The 14,410-nt window shown below is 45.7% G+C and overlaps 1 pseudogene; it reads left to right on the top strand.

The window, feature by feature from the left end:
- The first annotated feature begins 6,425 nt into the window (after window positions 1–6,425).
- Window positions 6,426–12,679, top strand: LOC101403294 (spermatogenesis-associated protein 31D4-like; annotated as a pseudogene).
- Window positions 12,680–14,410: the final 1,731 nt, after the last annotated feature.

Below are 14,410 nucleotides of genomic sequence, written 5' to 3'. Positions count from 1 at the left end.
TTTGAGAGTGTTGGCAGGAGGGCAAATTGATGCACCCAGACATTTGATAACAATTGCATTTAGACCCCAAAGATTTCATTTCATAGTGAATCAAACATGGTTACATTACCAAAATCTCAGAAAACAAGAAGCTTAGACAAAGTGTGACTTTAAGTTATTGCAAAAATGAATAGGCAAGAACTAGAACATACATCCACACCAAAACTTGTACACAAGTGTTCACAGCAGCTTTATTCATAATAGCCAAAAAGTGGAAACAACGCAAATGTTCATCAACTGATCAATGTATAAACAAAATGTGGTTTATCCATCAAATGGAATATTATTTGCCATAAAAAGAAATGAAGTACTGAAATGCTACAATGTGGATGAACCTTGAAAACATTATGCTAAGTGAAAGAAGCCAGATACAAAAGGCCACATATTGTATGATTCCATTTATATAAAATGTCTGGAATTGATAAATCTATAGAGAAAGTAGATTAGTGGTAACCTAGGGCAGGGGGGAATAAGAAGATTGAAGGGTGAAGGCTAAGGGGAACAGAGTTTCTTCTTAGAGTGATGAAAATGTTCTAAAATTTATTGTGGTGATAGATGCACAACATTGTGAATATACTAAAAGCTGTTGAATTGGACACTTTTAATGGGTGAATTGTATGGTATGTGAATTATGTCTCAATAAAGGGATTAAAAAAAAAGAGAAAGTTTATAGGAGCTTTATTCATAGTTGCCAAAACTGAGAAGCTAACAAGATGTCCAAGGTGAATGGATAAACCCACTGTGGTACATCCAGACAATGGAATATTATTCAGCGCTAAAGAGAAATGAGCTATTAAGGCATGAAAAGACATGTAAGAACTTAAATGCGTATTACTAAGTGAAAGAAGCCAATCTGAAAAAGCTACACACTGTATGATTCCAACTATGTGAGTGACATTCTGGAAAAGGCAAAACTCTGGAGATAGTAAAAAAGATCAGTGGTGGCCAGGGGTTAGTGGGGAGCATGGGATGAATAGATGGAGCATAGAATATTTTCAGGGCAGTGAAACTACTCTGTATGATACTACAATGATGAAAAAATGGCATTATACGTTTGTCCAAACCCATAGAATGTATGACACCAAGAGTGAACTCTAATGTAAACTGTGGACTTTGAGCAATAATGTGTCAATATAGGTTCATCAATTGTAACAAATGTCCTACTCTGGTGCTGGATGTTGATAGTGGGAGAGGTTGTGTGTTTGTATTTGGAGGGCATACAGGAACTCTGTATTTTCTGCTCAATTTTGCTGTGAATCTAAAACTGCTCTAAAAAATAAAGTCTAAAGAAAGAAGAGGAGAAGGAGGAGGAGGAAGGGCAAGAGGAGAAGGGGACAGCGACCTCACAAGGCCCATCTCACTTGGCACCAACTCTGAAGTTTTCCCTGACCCCCCTCTCCTCTCCCTCTTGGCAGGGGAATTAATTGCTCTCTTATCTGTGTTTTCATTGTGTTCTTATTCCTACTTCTTTTACAGTTCTTATCACTTGATTATAGTTGTTTTCAGGTCTCACTTACTGAACTATGACCTGCCCGAGGGCAGAGGCAATGCCTTATTTTGTTGATATTTCTACTAGAAATACTATACGGTAGAGTTCAATAAAAGTTTGTTGTGTGAATGAATGAAGGACATCATACAGCTACTGTTTTAAATGCATTTTTAAAGGATTTTGCCCCAGAATCTGTTCTTCTTCAGGCTTTTTGGTATCCTGAAAATGTCTGCCTCCATGTGGCTCATCCCAGGGACAGTGGCCAGGATGTGAGAGGACTGTCCCTAGAAAACTGAGAACATATGAGAATCCTAAACCAATGACTTATCTCTATTGAGTCTCCTCAAATAGCAGCATATTATTCTAGTAGAGCTTTTGGAAAACACTCCTCCTTGGAAACATTATAACCAAGTGCAGTCTAAAATCCAGGACCAGACTTCTGTGTGGTGACATAGGTCAATTGGGAAGATGTCATGGAGTCGTGGGGAGAAGATCTCACTCTACCAAAAGCCATCTCTGCCACCTCTGGATGCTGCCTGAAATGTTCTGGTGAGGGCTTTATTACAAGGCTTAGGGGTTAGAGATAAGTCAAATGTATGAAGTGTATTCCTGGGAGGGATGAATTTTTTTTTTTTTGAGGAAGATTGGCCCTGTGCTAACATCTGTTGCCAATCTTCCTCTTTTTTCTCTTTTTGTCCCCAAAACCCCAGTACATAGTTGTGTATCATAGTTGTAGAGTTGTAGCCCTTCTATATGGGACACTGCCTCAGTGTGGTTTGATAAGCAGTGAGTAGCTCCACACCCAGGATCTGAACCAGTGAACCCTGGGTTGCCGAAGCAGAATGCTTGAACTTAACCGATACGCCACCGGGTTGGCCCCAGGGATGACATTTTAAACTGTTATTATTCATTTATACCTTACTGGGAGTCATACGTAATATAGTTTTTGAATATTACAAGAAGGCAATAGAGAAAACCTATAAAGCCACTGGTGCTGAGAGTGAAAAGGAAAAGGTACCTAAGAAGTGACAGAATAACAAAAATAGCTTTTCTTTACTTCCCAAATTTGCCAGCATTTAATGGAGAAAGTGATATTCTTAGCCACACAACTGCTTTAATTTTAGGACTAGGGCATGATGCCGGCCCTGATATCTGTTCTTCTATGTTGAACCCAGCAGATATAGGGTTAAAAACCAAAAAGCACTAATTCTCCCTTCCCTGCTTCTCTAAGGTCCGTTCACATGTAGATATTGATTGTTTTAGCCTTTGTATACCTGAATTCCACAAGGCAAATGGAGGTAATAAACTGTTACACACTTAAGTACTGGCTAATTACCAGTTCTTGAGGTTTGTTACAGGGAAACTGATATCCAAAAGCTATCAAGAAGCTGAAGCTCCCCAATTCCTTGTTCATGGCACCGAATCCACCATTCATCATGGAGACAGACAAACAGAGGACGCCTGCAGCTTCCCTTATCTCAGCCAAACGCAGATGGAAGGACACCGGACTGCAAAGCCACAGCTCCCCCTCTCTTATCTGAAACCTCGTAAATTTTGTAATCGTTAATTGTTGGCAGTTTCCTTCCTCTCGCCGGCGCCCGATTTCAGGTGGCACGAGAAGATTGACCTATGGGGCCCTAAACCCCCTGCTGTAGACAGAGATAACAGCTGGTCTGGTGCCAGGAGTCTGGGACCCCTGCAATACTTCCCCAACAAATGGTTGGACACTACGTTCTTTCCCACAGATTTTCCTTTAAAAACCCCAACTCCTAATGCCTTGGGAGGACTGTGGATTTTGGGGCACGAGCCCACCGCAGCCTCATTTTGCTGGCAAAATTAAACCCTTTTTCTTTTCCTCGATCCATGGTCATTGTGTTTATTGATTCGGCTACGGTGACAGAGTCTTGATTTTTCCAGCTACAGGCATACTTTTTATTTTAAGAAACAACTTATTAATATTGTTTCAAACAGAAGCATTGAGAATGTAAGGGATTTAGTGTCAGGGCTCTGCTACTCACTTGCTGAATGATCTAGGGAAGTCACTTACCATCTTTGAGCTTTGGTTTTATTCATTGATAAAAGGGGCATAATAATACCTGTCCTGCTTACATAACAGGGTGGTTGTGAAAATCCACTGAGATTGCTGAAAGTCAAATGCTTTATAAATTAGACAGATAAGTTTATTATTTATAGTTGATGTTAGTGGAGGAAGGATAAGTGCCATGAACCTCTCCTACTTAAAACATCAACGCAGTTTATTTTGGGGGGGTACAAAAAGGAAAAAAAAAAACAAAAAAAGTTGTACCTTTAGTATCTTGTTCCTTGTTCAGAAAAGGAATCTTATTGGCATTTGGGGAAAAGCCGTTTTATGGAAAATTCTTGTAGGTTTTAACTTAAGGCACACAAACGTATGTAAAGGATATCTAGCCAACACATGTCCTGTTAAAAAAAGAAAAGCTGTTCTTTGACCATCTTTGTTAATTTGTGTCAGAAAGTGGAGAGAGGAGACCTGCAGGGATACCCTCCTGAGAAGTGTGGTGTGTTTGAGCAGTTGTCACCCACAGTATCTGTCCCTTCTCTGGTCTCTTCCAGAGATCGCTTGGCAATTCACAAATGTGCCAGGGCCTCTCCTGTGCAGTTGTGTGACTCTTGACCTGCGTAGGGCTTTTCCCTAAAACTGCACCATGAGGTCCTTAAGGTCAGAGACCATGACTTACGGGTACTTGTGTCTTCTAGTTTTCAGCAGTAAATATTTATTAAATGAAAACTTGGCTGAGGCTGCATATCAAGGCAGAGAGGAAGTGGTGCCTCTTGGCAGATTTTTATCCTCAAGGCAGGTTACTCGTTCCTGCATAATTGAAAAAAGACTGCCAGGCATGAAGGCTGTCTTACCCTTTCACAGGAGATAAGTGCTAGGCCACGGGGCGTCAAATCAAGGGCATCACAGTTTAAGAAAGACACGAGAAATTAGCAAGCAGTTCAGAGGACAGCTGTCAAGAAGATAAAGAGTTTAGAAAAGAAGATGTGGGAAGAGGGGAGGGAAACATTGGGATTATTTAAAGCTGACAAGAGGAGCCTGAGAAAAGTGTGACAGGTAGTTGATTTTGGAACATATGTGGGGACAATCATATAGAGCAGAGCTTCTCAATCTTTTTTTGTGGCAAGGCACTCTTGGGGAAAGATCATATTTACAGGGCCCACAGAGCAATCAGGTGAGGCCACTCAAGACTAGATTCTACCCTAAGGCACTGACACTCCTGGGTCCCACCCTCCCACCTGAGGGCTGAGGGGATCAATAGGTTAGCACAATGTAACCTATCCTGGCCTTTGGGGAGTGCTATGGACTGAATGTCTGTGTCCCCCTCCAATTCCTGTTGAAACTCTAATCGCAATGTGATGGTATAAGGAGATGGGGCCTTTGGGAGGTGATTTGGTCATGAGGGTGGGGCCCTCATGAACGGGATTAGTGCCCTTATAGAAGAGACCTCACAGAGCTCCCTCACCCGCTTTTTCTACCATGTGAGGTTGCAGGGAGAAGGCAGCTGTCTGTGAACCAGGAAGCGGGCCTCCCCAGACACTGAAGCTGCTGGTGCCTTATCTTGGACTTCCCAGCCTCCAGAACTGTGAGAAAGAAATGTTTGTTGTTTAAGCTACACAGTCGATGGTATTTTTGTGATAGCAGCCTGCACTGACTAAGACAGGGATTTGTACACCTGTTAGGAAATTGATATAGAGGGCAAGGACTGTCTGTATTTTAGGTAGAGTAAGAAAAAGTAGGGTCAGAATAAAAAATGAAAGATTGAAATATAAAAGGAGAAAATACTTTATTCCTGGATTTGAAAATACTGGATTGGTTTGTCAAAGGATGTGTGTGTGTATGTGGGTGTGTGTGTGTGTGTGAGTGTGCGTGTGTAGCATGTCCTGAAAGTCTTTATGCAGTTTAAGCTTCACTAACTTCAGAAAAATAAGTGCTACAGACTTACCTCCAAGATCATTTGAAGGTTTAGTTATTTACATTTATTTCGTAAATATATTTTATTTAGTTAGTTTTGTGAATGTTGCATAATGAATTATTCATTTTAATTATTTGAGTCAGCCTTTCTGAATATGGTAAATGCTGATGGAAACAAAAAATTAATATTTGCTATTCAGTATTTACAAAACTAAATAAGTGTAGGGCCAGCCCTGTGGCTTAGTGGTTAAGTGCGTGCGCTCTGCTGCTGGCAGCCCGGGTTTGGATCCCGGGCGCACACCAACGCACCGCTTGTCTGGCCATGCTGAGGCCGCATCCCACATACAGCAACTAGAAGGATGTGCAGCTATGACATACAACTATCTACTGGGGCTTTGGGGGAAAAATAAATAAATAAATAAAATTAAAACTAAATAAGTGTAGAAGAACTTTATATATATCTGTGTCTGTGTAAGGCAAAAACATTCTATGGGAAAGATGGATTTGAGGACATATATGATCCTGAATGTAAATGTCTGGGTACAAGCCTAAATTTGAGGCAGCATTTCAGACTTTCAAGGCAGTAGAATTGGTGAGACCCAAGTCCAGTTCTCCAAACAGTAAAGGGGGACCCAGGTAATATCTGGGTTACAAATAAAAAATGCATAAATTTTCAATAAGGTAAATATATGATATGATGAAAGGGTAGAGTTGGAAACTAGGATGACAGGTAGGGCAGAGGGACCTAGAGGGCCCAGGAGGAGTGGAGAGATCTGCTGGGCTGGTGGGGGAGGGGTTGTGGGCACACCTCTTCATGCTGTCCCCTCCCCCACCCTCTGAAACCCTTTGTGACTCTTCAATGCTCTGTGATGCAGGTGTGGGACTATAGTCCAGCTCCTGCACTCTCAGAGCTCAGTTGCCTCAGGCAGCCTTGCGATTCAGACAATGGAGTTCAGTCAATGGAATGTTCTCTCATTTCTGAATAGCCCTATTGAGTTGTGTCTGAGCCTCTGCTCAACATTCTTAGATACTGACTCCAACCTCACCATCATATGTGGGTTGTGGTTGCTCCTTCTGTTCCTGTTCTTCCTGGTGGGGATTCCATCTTCACCAACCTGCTGGGAAACCAAAGTGTTCCAAAAGGTAAGGATCCCTGGGCAAGCCCCCAACAGAGACTCCTTATTGTTGCTTCCATTTCTAGTCCCACATTTTAAAATGAGTTTGGTTGGCTCAGAGAGACACCCAAGATGGGAAGTCTGAGTAGAGGATAGAACATCATCCTTCTAGGGGAATGGGCTGGGCAGCGCCACGGGTTCAGCTGGGACTGTTTCCATTTGAAGCTCACAGACCACCTGGGTACGGTGGAGGATTCCGGGATAAAATCCCAAACTCAGTGATTCTGTAGTCCTGGACTGGGTTAGTTAGAGAGTTTGGGATCTCTGCAGGAGAACAGAGTTCCCAGCACTTGATCAGGAGTCACATTCCCCTGTCAGGTGTCCCTTGACCAAGGCTTCCTTCATGTTAGCAGATCAGGAGAGCAGGGGAGAGCCTCTGAAAGCTCTGAGCAGAGGCTGGAGCCCGAGCTCTGTCCCAGGATACAGGGTCCTATGTGAGGAAGCACGGACGTGACTGTTCACCTCGCATTCTATGCCCGCCTTGAGCAGAGGACTTCTGATTGAGAATATCAAGTGTGGACCTCATAGAAAAAATCTTTCTTCTAGTTTTTTAAAGAAGGAAAAATTGAAAATATTTTATCATCTTTGAAAATTAATAAAAGGAAGGAACACAAAGTTCTAGTAATTAAAATAGAGAGTCATATTATTCTTGGATAATGGATGTCTGCGTTTCCTAGAGGGAGGAGGGAGAGAAATGAGTCCCAGTCCCTCATTCTTTTCTTTTTGTCCTCAGCGTCAGGGCAGAGCCAAGAGGAGAAGGAAAGGGGGAACACTGAGCGGTAAGGTTCTGCCTATTCCACCTGAGCTCTCCAAGGGTGACTCTTCCTGTCCTTTCCATGAGGTCCCAGGTCCACGATCTCTGAGGATGTCAGTTGCTAGATACAGTCCCTCTCAGAAAACAGAGCCCTCAGGGGAGAGGCTCCTGGGAAGGCAGTCAGAACCTGAGACACTTCTCAGATTCTCTACTCTGCCCACCCCTGGGCATGAAGCAGCGATGGACCTGGACAATGGGTGTTGCCCAATAGGTAGCCTTGTGAGATGTCGAGAGTCAGAACTTCTGTCTCCTGACTTTGTAAAAGTACTTTGACTTCCTGGATGATCCGATTTCTCTTTGAGGTCACCATTGACCTCTGTGCTTCACATGGTGGTTTTGAGCATCACAGGAGATGATGTATGTGAAAGTACTTTATAAATGAAGCAACATACACATGTGAACCTTGTTAATATTATCATTGACCATTTGACCTCATCTACTGATTCTTGGGGCTTTCAGAGTCTAATACCCCCAAGGTCTCCCATAAAGGGACTCCTGTATAATACCTATGCTTCTACCTTCATTATATATAACCCACTCTCCTGGTTTCCCAGGTTGGAGATATTACCAGAGAGAAGCAGAGGAGAAAAGGAAGCTGATTTCTATTCTGAAAAGGTGACTAGTTTTTCCCCTTCTTTCCTAATCCCTCTTTAGCATGTTCTATGCAGTTCCAGGGATTCAGTGCAGCCTGTGTCATGGAAGGGGGTTGCCATAGGAATGGGGATGTGAATGAAGGCCTTGGGGTGAGGGCTGTTGAGTGTATTGTGAAGTCATGGATGTGAGGCAATGTGAAGGGGCAGCAGGCTTCAGGTGGCCCCTCCCCTGCCAGACCAGCAGGTCCTCCTTTCCTAGTTTTGGTCCTGGCTGCAGCTTTGTACCTCCTGTCTCCCACAGCCCCCTGGGCCAGCAACATGATACCATCCGTTTTCGTCAACTGTTATGTCCAGACCCCTTCTGTGAGGTGTGTAATAGCGCAGCTGCTGAGGTCAATCGGCTGCTGTTCCCGGAGGACCTGGAAGATGATACTCCCTCTGTGTCCTCCATGGCTTCCACAGCCTCTGTGACTGAGTCATCGTTCACTGTGTCCTCTGCCTCCTCAGAAGTCCCTGTAGGAGACCTAATACCAGCCCCTCCACCTGAGCCTTCCTCACCACCCCCCTCCAGTCTCTCTCCTAACCCAAAGACCCCCTTAGCTGACTTTCTTTCACCGGGTCACTCTCTGCCACCAGAACCTTTTCCTCCCTTGGATTCTAAATTCCCAGGGGACCCTTCCCCACCCCAACCCCTTGCCTTTCCCCCTCTCCCACCACATGACACTCAGACAGTAGTTCCTGCTATCCAACTAAATGGCACTTTATGTCTGCATACCATCTTCTCTGTTAATCCCACACTTTCCCAAGACATCAACCTCTTACCAAATTTGTCCCAGACAATGAATCCCACCGATTCATTGGCTTGTCATCATGTACCACCTACCCAGTCTGTTTCACCACCACCAGACTGCCCTTTAACTGTGACTCAATCTAAATCAGTTTCCATCTTATTGAAGCCTGTTCTGGAGAACTCCTCTCCAGATAGCCCTGATGGGTTTCCCACTTATGTGCCAACAATCAGAGGCAGTGACCGTTCAAGGCTGTCAGTTTCAGAATTCTGGTGGCAAACTCATGCCAAAGGCTTGTTCCCTTCCACTTTGGCACCATCTGTTTTCAATCAAGAGTTTCTTGCCCTCCATTCTTCAGAGGCCTCTTTTGGTGGAGACCCTGCAGCCAACCTTGTAGAGCCTGGTAACCTCTTGTTTCTCAGCCCTGATGTCCTGGCACTTCTGGAGAGACAAATCCAACAGAGGAGTGATTTTCTGATGTTGAAGGAAAAGGAAAGGGAAAAGGAAAAGGGTTCTTTTCCAAAACAACTTAGGGCAGACTACCAACTCAATTCTTCAGGGAAAATGTCAGAGGGAATTGCTGATAAGCATGACTTGGCAGTCTCCCATCCTTGTTGGAGCAGCAAAGGCAAACCAAAAGAGCTGCATGTGCACCAGCAGCCCCTATATCCTAAGACCTCAGAGGATCATTTACAGCAAAAACATATCCAGCTCTTCTGGGGTCTCCCATCTCTGCACAGCGAGTCCTTGCCCTCTGCTGTCCATGTCTCAGGTGACTGTTCCTCAATCTTCATTTTCAATAGAATCTCGAATGCCTCCACAGACCAAGAATCCCCAGTACTTCCTCATCGTCTACCATTGTCCTTGCCTGAGATCCAGCCTCAATCCTTGCCTCAAACCTTGCCCCAATCCCAGCCCCTACGTCTCACTCAGGTCTAGCCCCAAACCCACCTTCAGTCTCCACTCCCAATCCTACCCTCTGGTCCTTGACCCCAGATTAGGATCTGTGGAGTGTGTTTCCATAGACCCCAGAATGAATCAGAGTCTCTTACCTCATCTGAAATTCAACAGCTGGAATGGAACGTGTTGCAGAAGCAACAGGAAAGTTTGTGGGGTTTACCCTCTGTGGTCCAAAGATCTCAGGAAGACTTTTGTCCTTCAGCTCCCAACTCTTCTTACTGCCAGGCCTCCCAGGCCCATGTTTCAATCTCCATCCTTCCTGGAGAGTTTCCTCTCAGTGACGAGTTTCAGAAGAAACTAGAGCATCACCTTCGAAAGAGGCTCATCCAACACCGATGGGGCCTGCCCCGCAGGATCCATGAGTCTCTGTCACTGATGATGCCTCCAAGAGATTTCTCAGAGATATGTGAGTTGGAGAGCAATCATGGACTCTCAGGGATCTCTGTGAACAAAAATCTAAATGTTGGATTGGGCCAACCTGGAAGTGTCCATGAGAGGGGCTCAGAAATGCCTCAGCTAGAGAAAGATGTGGGGAAGGATCAGGGACATAGCCCAGAGAATGGCCCAAAAGATCATCTGTTGAATGAGCCAGAGAGCTCTTCAGATAAGGATCTGGGGTATGACTCTGAGAAAGACCTACATAGCAACATGGTGAGTCTGTTGGAAAAAAATTCAAGGGCCTCAGGGGGCAGTCTAGATCAGAAACAACTTGAAAATGTCCCGAAAGTACATTTGAGCAAGAAGTTTGAGGAAATCAATGAGGGTCAGCTCCCTGGGACTGTGCATAGTTCATGGCATGCTATCAAGCAGACATTGCTGCTTTCTGACAAATCCCACACCCAAATAAAACAGAGAGGTTTGTCACCATCAGTGGGTGGGGACTACTCCCTGGATACCTTCCAGGAGCTTTCCTTCATTGATTCCAGTGCACGACAGATGCTGGAAGCCCATATTAAAAGGTTTCATTTGAAGATGATGTGGGGCCTTCCTCGCAGGGTCCTTGAATCCATAGAGATCTTTAAATTGAAAGATGCCGCATCCCAGTCTTTGTCCCATTCCCACTTTCCCTTCTCAACCGACCTGATTTCTGAGCTGGACTCCAAATCTGGGGGCTTCAAGTCCTTTGGAGGAAGCTCTAAATCTCTTTATGGGGACAAAGAGGGAACAACACATTCAGCCCCTGTCCTGGATTGTCCTCGCCCTGCCACCTCATCCGTGGGCAAGGGAGGACAGGGGACCCTGAGACAATCACCCTCTGGTATCAACCATGAGCTGGCAGAGGATGTTCAGAGAAGTAAGGGTGCCAGACACTCTTCTGCCTGTCACACATGGCATCACAGGCAAAGCAAGTCAGAGACAGACTCCACTAGGCAACAGATACCCCGCAAAGCTGCCCGCAAGGCAAGCTGGGGCCAGATATGAGCCAAAGGATAAGAGTGTGAGTTCGAGGGACAGAGTACAAACACAACAGGGCAAAAAGATGGAGAAGAAGTCAGAACCCTTTTCCATGCACAATGTGTCCAGGGAGATATTCAGGGCCAAGGAGCTCGGTACTCTTCAATCAAAAACTGGTGACATCTTGACAACCAGCAAGGCAAGAAGCTCCCAAATGGTAAATGTGAATGAGAGTAAAGTAGAAACTACTGTGACCAATGAAAGGCCCCCACCAAGAAGATCAGTTCCCCAAGATCCTAAATCATCAGACCATAAAAAACAGCTGTTTGGTGAGTCAATGTCTAAACTGGAGAAGAGGGAGCAGAGCCAGGCCCAAGGCCAATGCACTGACAGGCCCCTTGCCTCAGAGAGCTTGACTTACAAGGCCTCACTGGCTCATGCCCAGGGTGTCTCCAGTGGGGACATGGGAGCTTCCCAGGTGCTGCATGTCCATTTGGAGGACAGAGGAATCAGCATGGAGCAGCAGCAGGAGCCATGGGTCCCTAAGCATGTGATAAGGAGGTGCGAAGATAAGAATTTCCCACCAGCTGTAAAGAGAGTGAGCCCTTTGGGCCCCAAAGCAGAAGAGCTTGGTGGAGGGGACGCAGGGTTGGGGACATCCCAACCTAGAAGGAAGAGTTTCCCTACTCAGGACATGGCACTAGAGGAGACGCTTGGGAGCAAGTCTTCCCAGACCCCATCACAGAAGGAACAGCCTCCTCCTGAGAACCTCTTCAGAAAAAAAATGAATCACTTTTTGCAATGGCTTCATCCTGGGATAAAAGGCAAAAGGCAAGAAAATTCCCAGGAAAAGGGCAGCCCCACATCATTTGCGCAGAGCAGAGGTCCAGTTAAAAGGAGAGCTGCTTTTACTGGGATGTGTGAGGCTTAGATCATGACAGACGCTGGGAAGTTCCCAGAGGAGAAAGTGGAGCACTGGGATGCGATAGATACCACCTGCCCCCGAGAGCCCCTTCTCTCCCCCGTGAAGTTTGGGAAAACTCAGCAGAAGGCAGAAGTGTAGGCCCAGGCAGAGCCCATCCAGGGGCATCCTTCCAACTACAGGGCTCCTTCCTGTCAAGTGACAAACACCAAGTCCTGCCGCCAAGAAGCTCTCTTTGCTGGCCAGAGTTATCCTCTAAGAACTAGACAGATCAGAGATGAGGACAGACACCCCCAGAAAGTTGTGGCATTTAAGGACCAGCTATAGGATCAGAACCATCCCACATCCGTGCCCTGCAGGGAGCCTGTGCCCCATCCAAGCCCCTCCTGCAGGCGTCAAGCTGGCCAGGGGTCTCCGGCCACTCTCACCACCACTGAAGGCACTGTGCTCTGAGATCTGTCTCTGCTATTTCAACAGAAAGTGCTTCTCCAGCATTTCCAGAGAGGAAAATTTCCCACCCCCAAATAATTTCTTCCTCGTGGGGAATATTGATTCTCCCCAATAAATGATTCTCTAATAATAGTGATGTCTTTTCCATGTACTGTGTTGGGGGCATGGGTTTCGGGTAACTCAGGGCTTGTGTTTTGGGAAATGAAGGAATTAGTTCAGCTCTTAGTGATGGTTTCCTTCGGCTTCTAAAAGGTGACCAGTCCCCTGGAGCTCTTGATGAGAAACAGGTGTCACGTGCCCCCCAAAGCCCACTCCCTCCCTGATGAAGTCTGAGGAGATGGGCTCTGTCTCCTGCCTCTTAGCTTAGCCTGAACGAAAATGTAGAGCAGCCCATACTTTCCCCTCATTGAATGCTTTATATCCTTCAGAGTAGTAGAGAAGACAGGTCTTCTATGTCTGAAGAGGGTCAAGGACAGATATACACTTCAGAAAATAACAGTGAGGAAGAAATAGTGGCTTCATCATGATTGAGAAGTCAGTGAGCAGAGGACCCCATGGGTGGGTGAACCCTGAATGGGAGTGTTTGGGGGGTATTGCTGCAGTGGATCCTGGGCTGGTGGGGGAGGGGCTAGAAACAGCATAGATGCTGCTTAAGAATCTGTCATGTAGGTCACGGTAATGTGAGGGGGAAGGATACTTTAGACTTGACATTGAAGTTTCCCTACTGGAAAGGCACCTGGGGCAAGTGGTTCCCCTCCCTGGGCATTTCTTCAGGCTGCCTGATTGATGACATTTTGCTGCAGAGCAAAATCATCACTCAGCTGTCAGTGGTAGGAATGTTGACCAGGCAGCCACCTACCTCCCAGGGTAAAATAAAGCTGAGAGTAAGGAAAATATGCCATAGAGGGAGTGGAAAGGGAAGAAAAAATGAAGAGGGGAAAGAATAACCTTACTAGTGGAACAAAGGTTTATGCCTCATCATCCCCACATTGCGACCCTGTCCTGCTCCCCTCCCCCCAAATCTGATCCAGGCACCACCTCCTTGAGGCAGATCTGAGCACTGCACAGCATACTGATGCCTTATACCTAAAAGGCACAGGGCTCTTCTTTGAGCACTAAAACAATATCTGCAGGGATGTCATCAGGCATGGCATGCCCCTCTTTGGCAAAGGTGATGTTGGTGCCTTTCTTCCATCCATGCTTGATGAAAATACACAAGATCTTGCCCTTAGGATGTACAGTTCATGTTCAGGATGGAGGTGCCTCCTTTGATATTCATGACCTTGGTGGAGCCATGGGAGATTTCCCCCAGAACACCTGCAGCTCATGAACCAGAGGTGAGTCCTAGACTATGCACCAGGGTTATAGATATTTGGGAGCTCACCATGGACCTCCATGGAATGCTCTTTTTGGCCAAGACTGCACACATACCCACCCTTACAATAGGGTTCCGGAGGGAAGGCAACTCCACTTGTACAGACTGGGACTCAAAAATGGGGTGAGTGTCCCAGAAGGCACTTGAGGTACTTTTCCAAGAAAAACTTGTGAATGCTGGGTGTTAAAACACAAACAAAAACAAAGCCAATGTCCACTACATCCCTTTCTCACTCCCATCCTTGTATCTACTTGTCCCGAGTTATGTCATTGACCCTACAACGTCTGAAGCTTAGGGTCAAAGAAAGAATGCAGATCCTGTGGATGCCCTGGGAGAGACAAAAGGTGGGACTGGGCCCAGGGCAGGGAACTTGAAGAGGTGACGAGGCCATGGAGGGCTCTAACATCCATGTGGATGGACCAGCCAATAGCCCAGCCTCTCAGTTCCTATATTATCTC

The sequence above is a fragment of the Ceratotherium simum genome, chromosome 20, assembly GCF_057802395.1.
Source record: "Ceratotherium simum simum isolate JZ-2026a chromosome 20, ASM5780239v1, whole genome shotgun sequence".
Classification (NCBI taxonomy): domain Eukaryota; kingdom Metazoa; phylum Chordata; class Mammalia; order Perissodactyla; family Rhinocerotidae; genus Ceratotherium; species Ceratotherium simum.
Note: the sequence above shows the minus strand (reverse complement) of the source record. Positions and strands in the feature narration are given on the sequence as shown.